Source organism: Pipistrellus kuhlii, unplaced genomic scaffold (assembly GCF_014108245.1).
Source record: "Pipistrellus kuhlii isolate mPipKuh1 unplaced genomic scaffold, mPipKuh1.p scaffold_m20_p_19, whole genome shotgun sequence".
Classification (NCBI taxonomy): Eukaryota; Metazoa; Chordata; class Mammalia; order Chiroptera; family Vespertilionidae; genus Pipistrellus; species Pipistrellus kuhlii.
Window position 1 is genome coordinate 1,115,004 of NW_023425504.1, and position 14,747 is coordinate 1,129,750.

The following is a 14,747-nucleotide window of genomic DNA, read 5'->3' on the forward strand; positions in this document are numbered from 1 at the left end:
CTTTGGAAGGTGGAAATTGCAAGGAATGAATTATTTCCTGGAGTCTTCAGATATGGGACAGTTCTATTGACATCTTGATTTTTGCTCCATAAGATTCATTTTAGATTTCTGAACAGATCTCTAAGATAAATTCCTGTTATTAAAACAAAAAAACCACTATGTCATAATTTATTGTAATAGCAATAAGAAACTAATGAAACTAATACAAGCTATCTGAGGGAGATCAGCTTGTATAGCAGTTTTCTTGAACTTAAATCATTAGGAAACTTTAACACAATATAATTACATTAATAATTTATCTTTGAAACTAAGCTGCAAAACTACTATATATGCATTGGACTCTGTCAAAAATGAAACATTGACAGTAGTATTCCATGACAGACACAGAATTGAATTGGAAAAATAAAAAAATAAAACAAAATTGGGTATCATCATGCTACTGTCACAGAAATCTTATACAAATCCCTTCCCTTCACTTGGCTTCAGGTTCCCTATCTGTAAAAAATATTTCAAACTCTTCTGAATCCAATATATTCATAGTCTATCACCTATACAGGATTTAGTTCAGTCATTTTAAAAAAGGTCGTAGGTGTGAGTATTAATCACAATATCTAACATTGACCTTGACATTTTTGGCACAGGAAAGCATTTGGTATAAGAAAAGAAAGCTACTTCTCATATTTTATTTCTTTATTTTGCATAGGTAAAATAAATTTGATAGGTCACTACTTCTGATTAGTAGATAAGATATCAAATTAATTTCTGCAGCAATATATCCCCAAAACCTTGCTACCCAAAGTTTATATACAATAATAAATTAATGATGTGATCCCAAAGGAATACTATAAAATTGATTATTTCAGTGAAATAATTTTATTCTTTAAATCCCAGTGCTAGCCATGAAATTAAAAATGTTTGTATTTTATATTTTGAGCCACATAAATACAATGAGTTTTCTTTAAAGAAATCAACCCATACACATTGGAAGCTGGATAACATTAAAAGAACATCATCTTTTGTTATTTTTTTTTTTTAAATATGGAACGCTTCACGAATTTGCGTGTCATCCTTGCACAGGGGCCATGCTAATCTTCTCTGTATTGTTCCAATTTTAGTATATGTGCTGCCGAAGCGAGCACAATCTTTTGTTATCTTGATTTTTACCCTGAAATATTAATCATCTGACACTCATTCTTAGTTTTTAAAGGACTTCAAATATTGCAACCAGCAGATTCTACTTCAATATATATTTTAATTTTAGATACATGTTATTATGTATGGAAAAAATTAATAAAGAGAATATTTAATTAAGATTAAAAATGTAACTACAGGGTATATACATATGATATACACACTTTAGTAGTGCCTTTTTCTAAAATTTCTAAGTAATCTGCTGAAACCGGTTTGGCTCAGTGCATAGAGCGTCGGCCTGCAGATTGAAAGGTCCCAGGTTTGATTCTGGTCAAGGGCATGTACCTTGGTTGCAGGCACATCTCCAGTAGGGGGTGTGCAAGAGGCAGCTGATGGATGATTCTTTCTCATTGATGTTTCTAACTTTCTATCCCTCTCTCTTCCTCTCTGTAAAAAATCAATAAAATATATTTTAAAAAATAAATAAAATAAAATTTCTAAGTAATCTCTCAACATATAAATTGTGAGTTCTTGTAAAGTATTTTAGACATCTTTGTACTTTCAGCAAAGTGTGGAAATTCTGTAAATATGTGTTATGTTGTAATGAATGTTTTTCAAAGTCACAGAATTATGCTACCTGTCCTGTAAACTACGTAGTCAGTACATTCAAAAGTACCTATTTTTAGGAAGCATGTAATATAGTTGGGGATAAAATAGTTTTTATTTTTTAACTTTACTTATTGAATGTTCAATATGTGCTAGTTCAACTTTCATAATAACAAGCTCATGTGAAACTATGGATGAAGAGTTGGGCATAGATAGGAACTTATTTATAGAGGAACGAATAACAAGTGGACAGAAAACTGTCATATAAAATAATTCCATATCACAATGTTTATACAGCACATTGATCATTGGCTTTATTATTATGGTCATTAAACATCTTTTGATAAATTATTATGCTCAACATAATATTAATGCCCAGTATGTTTATAGCACTTTAACATTTTTAAAAATGTCTAATCTATATGTGATACATAGAAATTTTCATTTAAAATATTCACTTATCCAGAATACTTAATATTTCAAGTATTCAAAGAGACAAGGTAATAAGAATTATTAAGTCATAAGAATTTATGGAGTAAATTTCATTTATTTTTATTTATCTATTTAATAAATATTTATTTATAATATTCTCATAAAGAGTATCATGTTTGGCAGTATGTTAGCCACAATCACCAGCTATTTAACATGTACATTAAATCTGCTCATGATCCTAATGCATAAAATTGAGAGACATCAGTATACACAATGCCTTTGAATGAACTGATTTGATTTATTAGTAGGAGAATAGAATGTGAAGGCAGGAAAGAATCTTAGAACCTAGCTAGTCTAAACCTCTTCCATATTTTGTTTTGAAAGATGAGGACCCTGATGACCAAAGAGAAGTAACTTATCCCAGATCATACAGTAAAATACAATCAGGCCCTACTCAGTAGCTCAGTGGTTAGAGCATCAGCCCGAGAGCATAAGAGTCACAGGTTTGATTGATTACTGATCAAAGGCATGTACCTGGGTTGCAGGTTAGATCCATGGCCCTGGTTGGGGCATGTACAGAAGCACCAATGGATGTATCTCTCATATTAATGTTCCCTTCTCTCTCCCCCTTCTACTCTCTCTCTCTAAAAAAAAAAAAAAAAAAAAAGATACAGAGTCAGAGATAGATCTCTGATTTTCTGGCTTTCAGGCCACTGTGTTTTTTACTGCGCTAAGCTGTCTCCATAGTTATATTTTTCCCTCTTAATTGTCTTAGTTAGCATTTCTTTGTTTTGATGTTGTATATATACAACCTAAGAAAAAAAATAGTTAAAATATACTCTTGAGATTGTACATTTTAATTATTTTTGGATAACAGTGGGTGGATAGAAAGAAGTGCTGAGAAAAAGTTCTCCATGACTTTTTCATGGTTTTCCATGGTTCCTATCCTCTGATCATGTGCAGTAAAATTAAGAATATTTTTGTCAGGATAAACTGCAGGATAGTAAAGCTTAGTGACACCTCCTTTGGAGACAAAGTTAACAAAGACAAAGACCTCTTCCTCCTTTCTTCAGAGCATTAAGATAAGGCTTCTCTCTGACCAGAAACAGAGGCTCACCAGCAGTCTTATATAAAACTAAGTTGGGCTTCTCCTTTGATGCAACCCATTGCATATGGAGGTACCATTTGACCCTCACTGTGTCACACTATAAAGATTTGGGCCCAGGAAACTGGTGCTAAGACATTACTCTGACTCTTGCTGTGCTGTGAGTAATAAATGGGCTTTATGTCCAACACAGAGGTTTTGTATCATATATAGATAGACTAATTTGTTAATTTGCAAGTATGATAAAATGTCTGATTTTTCAAAGTTTATCACTTAACAGGGAAATAGAGCTGGATTGTTGTTATAGTATTTGAATTAGCTCATGTAGTAATGAAATAAGCTATAAATCTATATACAAACACATGTTTCTGAATTCCAGAACTGTTAAATATTTCCCCAGCAATCACTTACAGAAATATTTTAAATCACAGTACATAGTTGTCTGTATCCAATTTTACAGTTCAGACACCAAAGTATTCTTTGGGAACAAATGAAACAAAGTGGTACTCTTTGAATTTATACCCCTGGCATTCTAACTTAAGACTGGAATCATTTAATTTATAACAGTGACAAAATTACTTTCTATACAAGTGGACATTTGAGATCACTAATCCAACCTACTTACATTTAAATTTGCAAATTTGTCATTGATGAGAGACTAAATATTCCATCTTTTGTTAGTATCAGATGGTTGGAATGAAACAAATTTAGAGCAAGGCTAATGTACAAACAAATTAAAATCTTTGAAAGTAATTTTAGAGCCACTATTGTAGTTTACATTAATATCAACCACACAATCAGCCAGGATGAGACACCATTTATTTTCAAAATCACCCTGTGGTGTAAGTGGTATCACCATTTACCAAATGAGAAAATATGGACTCAGAATGGTCACCAAGGACACAAAACTTAGTAAATGGAAATGTTGGAATCAAGTCCAGGTCTTCTGGGTCTTAATCATCTTCAGTTGCTTCTACTTTGTAATCTGAACTCTCCCCTTCCTCAAAAGTATACAAAGGAGGAACCTGTGGTATACAGAGATTCATTGGCTTGTCCATAGTCATACTAGGACTCAGGACAGCACTGGGAATAGATCCTGGGTTTCCTGCCTCCTTGGATAGCTGTGGATATTTAAATTAGATAAAATAGGATCTTACTGAAGTGTTTCTTCTATTGATAGTTTATCACTCACAAACAACAATATCCCTATAGGAGAGGGGTTCTTTCAGATGTCTTCACATCATTGTCAGGGTGCTTGGAAAATATGCAGGCCAATGCAGATGTTAGGGAAGCCAGAGGCTCTAGTGGTTTAACAGATGTGAAACAAAACTGAAATAGCACCAAAAAAAAATGATGTTTATAAGCATCCTGAATCACTTTCTTGTGATTCAACTAATTTTAGGTGAGTGTACATCTAGGCATAGACAGTTTAAATTTTCATAGTTATTCATTTGAGAGTTACATGACTTTTTCTAAAAATGTACCAGTGAGGGGACTAGAGAACCAAAGACAGAGTACCTCACGGAAAAGCATATGGGCATAGCCAGTAACTCTCCATAAGCAAAAAGGATTTAAAGAAAGAAAGAAATATAGCAACCATTTGTAAAGTGGATTTGATCCTTGCCACTCCTGCTGGACAATTTAGAATTCATTGATAGTTGGCTGCAAGTTGAAGAAAAACACATAGAAGCATCCTGAAATAAGCATCCTGAAAGTTCATAAGTAACTTGGCCAAAGCACAAATACCCAGAAGAGCTGGATAAGTTCATAAGTTAGGAAGAGATACAAATCTTCAGGAAATATTTAATGTGCAAACTCCAAATTCTGCAAGAAGATGATATGAGTTGATGATGGAGAGTAAAGTTGCCCAGAAATTGCTGGTGTCTCTATATAGCCTATTCATTTAATATCAAATACATGTGTTATATAATAAAAAAAATATATGAAGAAAAAAATCTATACAAGCATTATGATATAATGGAAATAACTCATTATTTGCAGTATGAAGGCCCACTTATAAGTACTGATATTTCCACATCATAGTTTTACTTAATTTGTGGAAATAATTTGAGAAATGTGGAGTGTAAGAGAGTTTACTATCCTAGTAGTAAATACAGCGCTGGAACTAGAATCCAGATCCTGACTCCTAGTCCCATGCACTGACCACTATACCATGCTATTTCTAAAGGACTCTATTTAAATTAATTCAGTTGTGTGTGGTATTTTATGTCTTCAAATTACGTATGCCTACATTTCTACCAGTGCAAAAAGAGGAAGGAATATTCCAATTTAAGAAAGGAATTCTCCCAATAGGGCTGTTAAATACTTAAATTTTTAATCAGAGAAGGCCTAACATTTATAATTTGCAAAGGACAGTTTTGTTTTTTTTTCATTTTTAAGAATGATCTCTGAATATGGGAACCTATCATTTGGTTTCAGGTCTACTAGCTACATTTCTTCACATATCCATAATTGGTTAATTTTTCAAATTCATTCATAATTGTTTTATACCTTTTTCTGGATTGTTTAATTTACAGGTAATTAATTTTCTGTGATGGTTTCCAATAACTTAATTTAAATATAATTTCTTTTTCATTTAGATCAAATGTACTTTGATCTCAGGAAAATAGGTATTGGCTTCATAGAATCTATTCCCATTTGAATTTGATATGCAAGCATTTTTGAAATAATAAATATTTAGATATGAGTTAAATACATACCTTATTTAAAACTCAACATGTAACACAATATAATCATCCATAATATGTTCACTAGCTTTTCACGGAGATTTGCATTTCTGACAATAATAATCAACTTTATATATGCAAGGTATATAGTCCTGTATGGGTATGAAGGGGTGGTTTAGGAAAAAAAGATAATTTAACTAAAAATGGGAGTATATAAGGTAAAACATGAGTGGCAAACTCACATGCTTTCAGGGGCCAGAGAAGTAATGGATGAGAGAACTATACCAGGTGTGAAGGCACAGGCTAACACTCTGTGAGTAGGGGGGCTGGTGGATTGGTGAGCATGTGTTCTATTGAAAGAGCACAGGGATACAGGTCCCATTGTCTTATATTTTTCAGAAATAAGACAAAATAAATGTTGGTGTGTGATCTACTGATGGTTAAATGCTGAGCCATAATTTTTAAAACACAAAGCAGGTAAAACAAAATTGTTCTGTGGGTCACCATGTGTGACATTTATTTGAAAGATTCTGTAAACTCATTAAGAATATTTGGAAAAAGTAAAATTTTAGACTGTAGAAGAGAAGGCTGTTTTGTGGACAGTGGAAAAAGGATTATTAAATTTGAAAACTATCTTCAGATAGCAAAGGAATATCATGGGTGAAGGAGTGACTTATTCTGTGTGATTTTTTTAGGATATAAAAAGAATAGGTGGAAGTTTCAGGAAAATAGATTGATAGAATTATTGCTATGCAATATATAAATATCCCCAGCTCCTTAGGCATCATTTTCTTCTGCCAACAACAAATAGAAAATGCATTTGAATGACCAGAGTTCAGTAAAATTGGTAACAGGTTGCCATGAGAAGTAGTGAACTCACCATGTTGTAGACAGAACTTATTCAAGAGACCTGTTGAAGGAAAATATTTGATGATCACTTACCACTCTGAATCTCAATGTTTCTTCTATAAATTTCTAGCTCAGCATGAAGAATCAGTTTGAAAAGACTATAAAAATATTAGGGAAAATATAGACTTGATTAGTAGAGGTGAGTACAAAAAATAGGGTGAGAAAGGCAGTATGGAATCCTTGGGAATGTAGCCCTAAGTATGTAGGGAGTTTGAATCTGCTACTGTAAATTGGTTCTGTGACCTTGGGAAGGTCACTAAGAATTTTCTGGGTCTCAAGTTCCTTATTAGTAAAATGGGCCGTCTTGAAAATCAAAGGAAAATGATAGCTTCTTATTGGCTGTGGCTACATTGCTTATCTCCCATTCACGAAGCAGAGAAAGTTAGAAAATTACTAAAGAGAATGGAGAACTCCTTTATATGAGTTATGTAACTAGTTTTGCCTACTCTCCTTACATGCAATTGTAGACAGATTTTTAGTACTCAAATGTAAAGAAAGGGCAGTCCTCAGCTCACTCATCCATATCGAGGGTAAAGAAGTGACAGTCAGAGCTACAGAGAACATTAGGTTCCTTCCAGAAACTGTATTCAGACCTCCCCTAGTGGAAACTGTTTATCAGTGTGTTTAAATACAGTTAGTGAGAATCCAATTCAATTTAAAGGATTAAACTGTTTGGATGTAGGTAAATATGTCAATTTTGTCACAATTGTACTAAGACTAGTATTAGCACTTTCATTTCTACTCATTTGTGATGTAATAAAGGCACATGAAAGCGACATATTTAGGTAATTGCATCAAGAATTATTGCTTTGTAATATATAAAATATTCCCAGCTCCTTAGGCTTCATTTTCTTCTGCCAGAGAATTCTGTTTCTTTATCAGGTACTGTTCAATTAAAAAAAAAAAAATGAAACTAGACCACTGACTTACACCATACGTAAGAATAAACTAAAAATGGATAAAAGACTTAAATTTAAGTCATGAAACCATAAAAATCCTGGAAGAAAACATAGGTACTAAAATCTCAGACATATCTTCAAGAAATATTTTTGCCAATATAGCTCATAAGGGAAAGAGAAACAAAGGGGGAGAAAAATGAACAAATGGGACTACATCAAACTAAAAAAATATTCTGCATAGCAAAGGACAAAATGAAAAGGGAACCCACTGTTTGGGAGAACATCTTAGCCAATGGTAAATCTGAAAGGGGTTAATTTCCAAAATATATGGTGTCCCAAAACTGTATAGATACTTTGAACAATTATAAAGGAAGTATTTATTAAAATGAATTTCATTTTTAAAATTGATCTATTAGCTATTAAAGTTATACATTTTGAGACACTCTGCATATAAAAAAAATTTATACAACTCAACACCAGGAAGACAAGCCATCTAATTGAAGAAATGGGCAAAGGACTTAAATAGATACTTCTCTAAAGAGGACATACAGCTGGCCAATAGAAATATGAAAAAAATGCCAAGTGTCACTAAGCATCAGAGAGATGCAAATTAAAATGAAAATGAGGTACCACCTCACACCTGACAGAATTATTATCAATTAAATCAACCAATAACAAGTGCTGGTGAGGATGTAGAGAAAAGCGAACCCTAATGCCCTGTTTGTGGGAATGCAAACTGGTGCAGCCACTGTGGAAAACAATATTTTCTAGTGTTTTCTAAAAATATTAAAAAGGGAACTGCCTTTTGACTTAGTCATTCCACTTCTGGTATGAATCTAAGAATCCTGAAATAGCAATCAGAAACAAATAGACACTCCTATGTTCAAAGCATTGTTATTTATAATAGCCAAGATCTGGAAACAGCCCAAGTGCCCATCAGTAGATGAGTGGATAAAAAACTGTGGTAATTTTATACAATGAAGGAAATTTCCCTTTTGTGGCAACATGGATAGACCTAGAGAGTATTCTGTTAAGCAAAATAAGCTAGAGAAAGACAATACCATATCATTCCACTAATATGTGGAATCTAATGAAATAAAATCATGACAAAATAGAAATAGAGTCATGGATATATGGAACAGACAGAGAGATCTCAGAGGTTTGGAGGATATGGTGGATTGGATACAAGAAGGTGAAGAGATTAGCCAAAGGACATATATGCATAGCTCATGGACACAGACAACAGTGTAGTGATGGCCAGAGGGAGGGATATGGGTCCTGGGTGGAGGTCTGTAGGGTGGGGTTAGAGTGGGTGGGAACCATTCCAGGTCCCCCGGGTAGTCAAGGTCAGTGGCCTTGTTATCAATACACCATAATGGCCAAAGGCCGCTCTGGCCTTGTGCCTAAATGGGATGTTCAAGGACTCTGAGCCTGGGAATCCTAATCAGGCCAAGATACCATGAGCGGGTGCAAGGACACAAGGCACACTGTGCCCTTCTGTAGCAAATATGATTGATGTCACTATTGGCATGAAGCCTTCTTTGTCTAAATAGTGGAAAAGTAGGTTATTGACGAGCTAGTTAGCTGGCGCAGGCTGAGGCAGGAGTGAGGAGAAATCTTCTAGAGAGAGAAGCTGGGCAGGAGAGACAGGAGAAGCTGCTAAGCCAGAGAACTCAGATACCACCAGGATGTGAGGCAGTGATTCTAGAAGGCACTGTGACTATTCAGTTAATAGCTGTAGGTGCAGAGACTGATGCTACTTTATGGGAAAGATATATATTCACCAGCTGTTGTCCACTGCCTGCCTGAATGGAATTTGCTGTGAGGATTGCTCTTGTCTGATGGCTATATGGCCACTGGCTTCAGCAATAAAGACTCGTTATTATACACCCACAATCTTCCATGGATTCTCCATCTAAGACCGAGTGTCTTAGGAGGTCCAGCCCCAGGTAGAGGAGCTCAGACCCAACACCTGTTACTAGTGAGCAGAGGATAAAGGAAGAACTTGGACTAAGTTCCCAACAGTTAGTACAGGGGGCAGGGTTCAAGCAGGAACCAGCCCTGGCATAGTCGAATAGGAGAATTTAGGAGAAATCATGTACTCACAGCCACTCAGAACAACTCAGAGCACCAGAGCTTGTGCAGGGCTCCTGCTATGTGTTCTGACATGGGGAAAGAATGGAGAACATCTATAATATGGTCAATAATAAATATATAAAAATGAAAAAAATATATAATAATAATCTGAACTATACATGCTAACCATATAGTACATACATAAAACAAGTGAAAATAAAATAGTTTAAATTACTTTAAAAATTTTATTTCCCACAGTAACTTGGAAACTTTTCAAGCACTCAATAGCCACATGTGATTAGTGGTTGCTGTATTGGAGGGTATAACTCTAATCAATTACCTAGCAGCTTTCAATCATTTGTTTCCATTCACTAAAACTTGTCATTTGGTAGAAGGAGTCATCACTTCTCTATGAAAACAATCGAATGTAGATCCTCAGTATTCTAAAGAATTAAGTTCAGTCACAATAAAGCATCACCAAAAATATGAGGAAGCAAGTGATCATGAGTGAAAAGTGAAAAAACAGAACAGTGAAAAACCTGGACAGTATGTACGTATAGAAAGAAAAATGATGAACTTTACAGATATAATGTAAAGTCACTATTTAGGAAATGTTTAAAGAAATAAAAAAGGAAAGCCATAAAATTAGCAACCAATGAGAGAGCATGCAAAATTGCCACAATTTTGAAAAAGAACCAAAGAGAATTCTTAGCAATCAAAAAGTCTTGGGAAAAATGTTTGGAGACTTGGCTTCTAATAGTTTATGCTACTTGTTTAGGATGACGCTATGTGAAGCTGAGAAGCAGTTATCAGATACATTATTTTAAAAGATTTCTGGCTGGGACCGGTTTGGCTCAATTGATAGAGCGTCGGCTTGGGGACTGAAGGGTCCCGGGTTCGATTCCGGTCAAGGGCATGTACCTTGGTTGCGGGCATATCCCCGGTAGGGGGTGTGCAAGAAGCAGCTGATCAATGACTCTCTCTCATAGATGTTTCTAACTCTCTATCTCTCTCCCTTCCTCTCTGTACAAAATCAATAAAATATATTTAAAAAGATTTCTGTATCAGCTCTATGTAAGAAATCTAAGAAAAATGGCAGTGCAGTCAATACTTCAGCTAGAGCTGCCATTCATCCACACCTTTCTGAGGAAGGGGAATGGACCTTCTATACTTTTCAAATTTTTAAAAATTCAATATCTAATCTTTGGTGACTAAACTTATCTCTGTTTATCTTTTTAATTATTAAGAATAAGTGGAGAAAACATATATGACAAGAAATATAATAGATTAAAATAAAGTGCAATGAATTTTAGATATAACATAATTGTTTAAAATTGGGCAATATACATTACACACAGAATGATCTAATATGTTATCAGCAAATAAAAACATTCAGGGTTATAATTTTATTTTTTCTTCAAATGGAACTTGCTTATAAGTGATGTTGACATGCACTTGGGGATGGGTGGATGAGAGTTCTCATTTATTTTGAAATCCCAAATTAATGAGTATGATAAACTGTTATTGCTGGCACTGGCTTTACCTCAAGTGGCCAAGTGGCACTCTGACTCTCCACTCTTAAGTCCCCAAACTCCCATCCTTTCACTTTCCATTGACTTGGGACAGCCCTTGTAGACATGCCAATCACAGTGGGAAGAGGAAAAGGGGGAGAGGGTCACAGTGCATGGGGTTCAAGGTCACAGTGGGAGGAGCAAAGGGGATCACAGTGCAAGTTAATCAGATCCTTCCCTCTGCTCAAGTCCAGTTGTTGTCTGTGGTGATGGCGACAGCATTCTTTCTTGCCCACATTTATCTGCGCTGTTTGAAGCCTTGTGACCCATCAGGACCCAAAGTCTGTCTGATCACATTATTGGGCTGCCTGCTGTCTTCGGGTTGGGAGATCCTGGTTGTCCTGTTGAGGATGGGTTTATCTTATTCCTCCTCATGGCTGGCACTGCCCAGGATCCGCTTTCAGGCTTCTGCATACTCTGCCTCCCACTGTGCTAGGGACTTGACAGGAAGGGCTGGCCTGCTGGTGGAGTTGGGGCTGCTGACCACACGGATGCTGGTGAGCCTCTTGAGGATTCAGATCTGAGGGGTGGCGTGTGGGGGGGGGGATAGGGGAAAGTGGCAAGGGGGGGGGGGGCGCTGTGGGAAGGCTATCATCCTGAATCACAATCGGCACTTTGGGAGGAGATTTTTTTGCGTGATCTTCAGTTTCTTCCCCAACCATCTGTCTGTTTCCTGAGGAAAACGTACAGCTTCACTGGCTGCTGATGACCTTAGACTTGCAGTGATGATGCTTGTGTGAGCCTCTGGAAGAAAGTTAGGAGATGGAAGCATAACAGGGAAGAGCAAGGTAGGGGACACCTCAAACAGCCTAATTTGTAACATAACCACAATCTTCAAGAGGAACAAAGGAGACAGAGAATAGGAATGTATCTGCAAGTGCAGGCAGATTACAATGACAGGGTCTCTCCTGTAATAGCAAGAGATGGATAAAGGAGGAAAAAAAGGTAAGAAGGGGAGAGGAGATAAGAAAGGCAAAGGAGAGAAATAAATAGGCCTTGGTGCAAATTACAGCAAGCACAGAACCATCATGGGTGTTCTGTCCAGACCCCGCTGTCTGCAGCCTCCTCCCAGCTCTCAGTGACCTCCTCATCTTCCATCTTACTCCCAGGATCATAATTTTATAATTTATCTTGTGAATCTAGCTTTATAATTTAACCTTGCAAAATTACTGTGTAGATTTCTTTTATGAATTTGTAAATGACCTCATATTTCTTAACATAACAGTCATAGCATAACCAAAAATTATCTTAACTGCTAAAATATAATGGGAAATATTTCCTTTGAATTCTCTGCACATTCTAACAATTCCAGTTGTTACATTTTCCCCTAGAAATGTAGATACTGATAGGCTGTATCTATACTTAATTAAGTTACAGTGCTTAGTTTATATTTGGTCAGATTAAACAATGTCCAGTGAGAGAATGTGAACCTAATTTATAGAAAGACTGAGAGCTTTATGTACCAATGAGAAAAATTAGGATTAATATGGTTCACAATTAAAAATTAAAATTTGAACATAATTATCAATAGTTCATTGTAGTTCTGTGACCCAAACAAAATAAGAACTGGGACCAGTGGATTTTAATCATGTGTTAAGTCAGCAAAGGATATACAGTATTGGATATTTTTTTGAGGCTATAAGACCCTGACCTTCTGCCAATCTCACCTTCACATTTAGTAAAGCTCTACATTTTATATATCCTCTTCTTTAAAGTATTTTATACTTCTATCTTCCTTTCCATTTTCACTGTAACCACTTTGCATAGATCCTTATCATCTTCACATGATGCATTTTGCAATAGCTTTTGAATCACCTGCTTGTCTCCAGACTCTCCACTCTTTTTTTAAAATTTAAATCCTTCATTGTTTAAAGAATTACATAAGTCTCCTTTTTTCCCCATTGGCCTCTTCCCAGCTACTCCCCACAACACACACACATTCCCTCACTCCCCCTACTGTCTTGACCACTGGTTATGCTCATATGCATGTATAACAAGTCCTTTGGTTGATCTCTCCTCTTTCCCCCCACCTTCCCTACCTTTTCTCTGAGGTTCCATTTGAGTAGAAATGTGTGCAGAGCATATAATGTGCCCATAATTACAAAGTGTTTAGCCTTCATGTGGCATGAATATATAGATTTATGTTTCTTTCTGAACTTACCACTGCTTTAAAGTATCACATTTAAGGTATACAGGGGTAAGCAAAAGTAGGCTTAAGGTTGTGCATATGTGGAACAGTTCATTCTTACACTATGGGCCCAGTGTATGAATTTGTGCATGGGTGGGGTCCCTCCACCTGGCCAACAAGCAGGGTAGATCAGGGTGGCCAGCCAGGGATAGGTACCACAGGAGGTTGGCCAGCTGAGGGAGGTTGGCTTGTGGGAGCGCATTGACACCAGGCGGCAGCTCCGGCATTCAGCATCTGCTTTCTGGTGGTCAGTGCACATCATAGCTACTGCCCTGTCGTCTGGTCTCCAGTTTTCCAGTCATAAAGCTTTCTTAGGCTTTTGTATATATAGATTATTATTAATTAATTATTGTATTGTTTTCCATGCAAACAACTGTAAATCTACTTTTGCCCTGCCCTGTATTTATTCTTTCATGGGAACTAAATTGCCAGCCTGTGCATCAGCACTACTAGTTGACACATTGTCAGCCATTTTGCTAATATACACTACATATATTTACAATGGGAAAGTATTAATATGAGAATACAACTGAATGTGCAGTTGCTACTCCTCTGATGGGGCAGGCTGCTCACCCAGCTGCTGCTTGTTGGACAGGTGCAGGCTGCATATGACTACTGCTCCTTGGACCAGTGTGGGCTACGCAGGGTTGCTGCTCCTCAAAAATCAGAACATTTAATTAATAAAGCTATGTCTTCCAATACTATATTGGTTTTTCACATAACAGGTACTGAATTATTTTTAAACTAGAAGCCCAATGCACAAAATTTGTGCATGGGTTGAATACCTAGGCCTGGCTGGTGATCAGGGATGATTGGGGACTTCTGGCTGCCAGCTGGGGCCTTCCTTCTGGCTGCTGGCTAGAACTTCCCTTCCCTGACTGCCAATTAGGGCCTTCGTTTGTTCCACACCACCCTCTGGTGGTTAGCACACATCATAGCAAGCGATCAAATTCCTGACGGGACACTTTGCATATTAGCCATATATATATATTTAATAACAGGTTTTCATATTTTGAAAAGAGGGTGTCAAAGTTGTTTTCATGAGTAATATTCAGTGTTGTCCTAAAGTGTAAAGGTCTTTCTTTGGAGATATTGAACTCTCTGTCCTTGCAATAGTCAAACTTAGATTTATTTGATCACCTG

At 36.2% G+C, this 14,747-nt stretch overlaps 1 non-coding gene and 1 pseudogene across 1 annotated transcript; both read right to left on the reverse strand.

Moving 5' to 3' along the window:
* Positions 1 to 1,032: 1,032 nt before the first annotated feature.
* On the reverse strand, positions 1,033 to 1,139 carry LOC118722229. Its single transcript, XR_004988937.1, has one exon. It is a non-coding gene; the product is annotated as a U6 spliceosomal RNA (small nuclear RNA).
* Positions 1,140 to 11,623: 10,484 nt separating this feature from the next.
* On the reverse strand, positions 11,624 to 12,514 carry LOC118722116 (annotated as a pseudogene).
* Between the last annotated feature and the right edge of the window lie 2,233 nt (positions 12,515 to 14,747).